Below are 5,614 nucleotides of genomic sequence, written 5' to 3'. Positions count from 1 at the left end.
ATCTGTGAACTATATCCATCTTTTTCCTAGTACCACTGGTGAGTTGGATTTGGGCACTAAAGGAAATACAAGACTGAAAATCATTTCCTATTAAAAGGTTCATGTACTTTTGGGTTATTAGCTTCAGTGAGAAGACAGGAATAATAGTAATTTGTTTTGTTAAATTGAGTTTATTGGTACATTTCAGGTATATAGTACAGTTACATTAATTATTGAGATCTTGTACCTTTGCATGACAGGTCTTGGTTCTCATTTTTTCCCCTTGTCCCTGCCCTCCCTTCACCCCCTCCTCTCCTCCCCATTTACAAACACTTTCTTTCCATTTTTTCATTTTCTCAAATTTTTTCTTTTCCCTTCTTACCTTTCCCCTACCCTTCCCACTTTCTCTACACCTTTAGCCCTTTTCTTCCCATTTCACAATGTCAGTTATCTCATTAGGATCTTATGTACTGTTACAATTTATTCAAACCAGAGAAACTATTTGGTATTTACACATGTGTGACTTATGTATTTCACTTAGGAGTATATCCTCAATATGTATCCATTTTCCTATGAATGAATCTAATTTGTCATTCTTTATGGCTGAGTAGTAGGAATAATAGTAATTTAAATACAGTAAGCATCTGTTGGCTGAATCGTGTTCATAATTCTATGACTTCTTTCAATATAGACACTTCTTGTAGTAATTGTTAGCATGCTGTAGAACATTATATATTTTAAAAAGCTAATGGTAATTGTGTACTCATCCTGTCTACATATTTTCTCAAATATTGCACAGAAGGGACATCAGAGGAACACTTTAATCAAAAAAATTAAATTTTAAATATGACAACTGGAAAAATGCCATATGAATTTGTTCTTCTCTCAGAGATTGCTGAAGTGTTAATAGTAAAACAAGTGAGAATTATTCCACTTACACTGCTGCAAAGTATCTTAAGCCTTTCCCTCAAGGACTACCAAGGCCCATCATTGCAAATCATTCCTAATGAGTTGCCCTAGTATATGTTCTTTTTCTTTTTTCTGATGTCTGTTCTACTTATTTTCTTTGTGGCAAAATTAGAATTCTGTTGTTCCCTTACTACCGTCTAACCCAAGCTAACTTTTAAGGTCCATTAGGGCAGAATCTATTACGTTGCTGTATTCTCCATAACTCCTACCAGAATCAGAAACAGCACGATGTGATGCCTTTTTAAAGTTTATTAGGAAAAAATTGTAAGGTTGTGTGCATGAGTCTATACAATTATCTTCCCTAAAAACTTTAGTAATTCAGTGATAGGCTGTTTTTCTACTGCTTACTAAATACTATGCATTACTCTAAGTATTTTACGTGGTTTATTCACATAACTCTTACGAAAAACCTTAGGTAATAGAAAAACAAAATCCCATGATCGGGTGAGATAAGGGAAAAACAAGCACCCAGGAAGTTTGTCTCTAACATGTGGGCTCATGCAATCATTTCGCATACAGGTATGTTCAAGCAGTAATGGCATATTTCAAATATTTGCCGACAAAAATGCCAACATTGATGTATTTCAGTACTCTTAAAATTATGTAAAACTGAAATTAAAAGCTTTGAAAGTGGGCCAAAAGTAGCAACTCATCTTTTTATCAGCTTCAAGCAAGAGTTATGAAAGGGCAAGTGTAAGACCAAATGTAAGAAATTCTTTGTTTGAGCTTCTTAAAAAGAAACAATAGATGTGCGCCAATTCATTGAAATGTCTTTATAAAGACAAGAAGTATTTGAAAGATCAGATATAACAACTTGGAACTGTAGTTCATATCTCTGGAAAGTCCTGTCTGCCCCAATGACCTGAGCAAGAGTTAAGACAAGCACAGCTTTAGGTTGACCCAACTTTTTAACCTCCATTGTACTCAGGACCGAGAAACTAAATCATTCCATTTTATTCTTTAATTTCTAAGTAAAGTCAATGAGTAAGAGAGGGACTTTCTGGAATATAATTCAAATGATTATATGAAGAAGTTATTGCTAGAAACCACGAATGCTATGTGATTTTTTTTTTTAAAGAATCTCTTTTCCTTCAGATAAGGATCAAGGAGGGAGGCTGAGGGTGTGTATACCTTAGTGATAGAGAGTTTGGTTCAGAGGCACTGCTTTTGGGAGGTTATTGGATCATGGGTTCACTACACTCATCAGTGGATTCATCCATTATGGGGAGGGTCACTGTAAGGCAGACTTAAAAGATACATCTCACTCCCTAGTCTGTCCCCTTTCTTCTCCTTCCTGGCCACCATGAGGGGAGCAGCTTTCCTCTGAGCCCCACCCTCTGGCCTCCTGCCTTGGAGCTAGCTGATTGTGGACTGAATCCTGTAAGTACCTGAGCCAAAATAAAACACTCTTTCATGAGCGTCAGGCATTTTTTCCCAGTGAGGAGAAAAGGACTTAGACAGAGGACTTGCCAAGCATATGTAAAGTCCCATATTCAGTCCTCACCATGGCACAAAAACAAACAAAAATCATCTAACACGTTAAGCACATAATTACATATCATATAATGTTCTTATTGCAGGAATTTCTTAAAGGCAACTACAATATAATAAGACACTAAAAATGTAATTTCTTAGTCTGTGAAATAGTCATTCCTCTCTTCAGACAGTAATAAAATTTATACTTTTTAAATTGATTTTTTTATAAAAACAGTTAAGTTAAAATTACTGTTTGCTGCATCAGATTTTATTTAACCAATTCAATGTTCCCTGATATCACAGAGAAGAAAAAAATGTAATCCAACCCAATTCCTGAAAAGAATATATGTGTAATTTGAATGCTAATACTGGACAATTCTTTACAATTGGATGAATATAATCAGAATTTATCTAATATAAAATAGAGGAAGGCAACGCAATGTAGTATCTATGAGCACAGGGGTTGAAGTCAGATAATTTTCAATTAAATGTTCACTTTTTACTTCTTATTATTGAGTAACTTCCGTTACCTAAAATGTCCTAACTTCCACTTCCAAATATCTGATATAAATATGAATGGAAATTGACTTAAAGGAACCCTGTGGGAAATAAATTATCTAATAGGTATGAGCTACTGAATGCAATAAATGAAGTTATAATGTTGTAATATAAACTCAACACTCTACTGTCCATTCATGATTTTAGTCGCAGTACAACTGATCACAAGAACTTTTTCCATATTTGCATTGGCATTGTGGGCCAGTTGGCTCAATTCTTCCTGTGTTTACATGAATAAGATGCTAGTTTAAAGTTTTCATGTGCTTCTTTTAAAAAAAGTTTGCCAATAATAAACAAATAAACAAGTTGAAAGCAGATAATGCATGCACACAAATTATTCTGGAGGAACCTGCTAGTTGCTCTGTTTTTATTTTATTTTGTTTTTTACTCATTATTAATCTAAGATTTTTTTCTTTCATTCTTGATGTAAAGAAGAAAGTATTGAAGTATTCAGAAAGGTGAACGTACTTTGAAAAGCGAAAAATCAATCCATTTAATTTGTTTGAGTGTATTTTTAATTATGCCTAAAGTGTTCATAAAAAGATCAAAGGTATTATCTCTATTCCTGATGCTATAAGAAAAAATATCTTACACTGATTACTCAATAACCAATTAACCAATAAAAGAAATTTATTTCTCACATTTCTATAAACTGGGAATTCCAAAATCCTAGTTATAGCAGATTCTGTGTCTGCTCCATAGATGGTGTCTTGTTTTATTCTCAAATGGCAGAAGCTATAAGGAAGATGAAGAACTCCCTCTTACCTTTTTTAATAAAATGCATTAAATCCATTCGTGAGAGCTCTACCTTCATGAATTAATTACCTTCTAATGACCCTATCTTACAATAGAATCATATTTGTGATAAAGTTTCAACCTGTGAATTTGGGGAGATATGTTCAGACCACAGCAGATAGATATATTCAAATGTATTTTTAAAAAAGAAGCAGTACATATTATATATAGTCATCTAAAACATTGTTTAGTGACTAAGATTAAACTGTGAGACACAATAGCACCAACTGATAAAAAAAAACATCACCTAAAAGGAAAGTGGACAATAAAGATATAACTAGATTTTTTCTTCCTTCTCTTAAATAAGGTTATTTCTTTCCATCATGAAGGGTATTTCTCACAATGACCTTTGTGAAAGAATAGTTTAGTGACATTGCCTGTGGAAATCTGCTGCTTCTGAAGCAGTCATAGGTTTTGCTGCAAGGCAAAAAAAGCACATTGCTCCCAATTATACTCCAGTGTACTGTCTTCAGAGTGCTCACTCTACTATAAATGCAACTCCACCTCTCACTGTAAGCTTTTTCTTTTAAGAGTAAGATGCTCAGACATCAAAAAGGGAAGCAATAAATGTGATGATCAAATATGGAAATATTCAGCATACATTAACAAATTTGCATGTTATGTATGACTATCTCAAGCAGGATAGTCTTGAAAAAAAAGCTATCAATTTGATCTCAGTAAGCTGTGTAACTTGTTCATATAATTATTAACTATTTTCATATCCCTTTTGTTTAAAAAAATGGCACTATTCTATAGCAGTATGTCCTTGGGTAGGTGCAAATTACTCAGTGATTTCTTCTTGTTAGTCTAATGGCCAACATGGGTGAGGGGTACATTTTGGGGATGAAAAAAAAAAAAAGATTTGAGAGTGAGCCACACACTTAGCAAGGAACAGAGCAAAGGTGACTGACCCATTCGGCACCTCGTTAATACCAGGCATCTTTATCTGAGTTAATCTATAACTATTCTTTATTCTCCTTGGATAAAAGTAAAATGAAAATTACACAAAATCAAATATTCATTTGGTTTATTCCTTCTGTTAGGGCCTTCCTCAGGCATTATTTTTGGTAACTCAAATACTTCTCAGCAACTTCGTTGAGTTCTAATAACTCCTAGTAGGAAAAATAAGAAAGAGTAAGAATATCCCATTAAGATTCTCAAAGACAGCCTTACATCTTTGAGTTATCATTTCCATACACTGAGATCACTCTATTAGAACCTCTGGCTGGTGATTCTTTGTTTTGTTTTGTCTGTCGAGCTCTGCTGTGATGACAAGTGATTGGCAGGGTTGTGGTGCTTATGGAGGAAAGGAGCAGAGGCCTTTTGTTGTAAAGATAATAACAAGATTAACAAATTGGCTTTTAAGCCAAAATGCCATTTTGTATCATTTGTCAAAAATATTTTTTCCCACAACTGGAAACAATCAAGTAAAGCAAGCTAACTCAACATATTCTTCATGAACTTGATACAATGTATATACGTAGATTAAAATCTAGGGAAACTGGGCCTGGGAGTGCACGCCTGTAATCCCAGCACTCTGGAGGCTGAGGCAGGAGGTTTGCTGTGAGTTCAAGACCAGCCTGGGCTACATAGTGAGTTCCAGGTCAGTCTCAACTACATAGTGAGACCCTGTCTCAAAAAACAAACAAACAAAAATTAAGAAATCTAGGGTATATAGTGTGAGATGAACATATTCCTTCAATTATTTATTTTTAAACTACATATGAAGATCAGTGTGGTATCATATGCCTGTAATCCAAGTACTTGGAAGACTGAGGCAGGAATGAGACAGGAGATATATATAAATTATTTTTATATATATATGCATATATATATA

This window comes from Fukomys damarensis, unplaced genomic scaffold (assembly GCF_012274545.1).
Source record: "Fukomys damarensis isolate Sample0158 unplaced genomic scaffold, DMR_v1.0_HiC HiC_scaffold_26, whole genome shotgun sequence".
In the NCBI taxonomy this organism is placed as follows: domain Eukaryota; kingdom Metazoa; phylum Chordata; class Mammalia; order Rodentia; family Bathyergidae; genus Fukomys; species Fukomys damarensis.
This window is presented reverse-complemented; position numbering follows the sequence as displayed.